A 209-nucleotide genomic window follows, 5' to 3' on the forward strand; every position below is an offset into this window, starting at 1 on the left:
GAGCATATCTTTTTTTTCACAGACGATTTTTTGTTGCGGAGATCAAGAAGTGAGCATCACTCTGACCCTGGACAAAAGTACGTAGCAGCGTGAGCTTTGTGACATTGTGGGTCTTCTAGAAGGTTCTCGAGCTTCCACCAGACCACAAATGGTAGCTACGGGTGTGTAGAAGACAATCACTTTTCGTCGTTAACCTGGCCACCCCGCAG

Source organism: Plasmopara halstedii, assembly GCF_900000015.1.
Source record: "Plasmopara halstedii genome assembly, contig: Scaffold_555, whole genome shotgun sequence".
Classification (NCBI taxonomy): Eukaryota; Oomycota; class Peronosporomycetes; order Peronosporales; family Peronosporaceae; genus Plasmopara; species Plasmopara halstedii.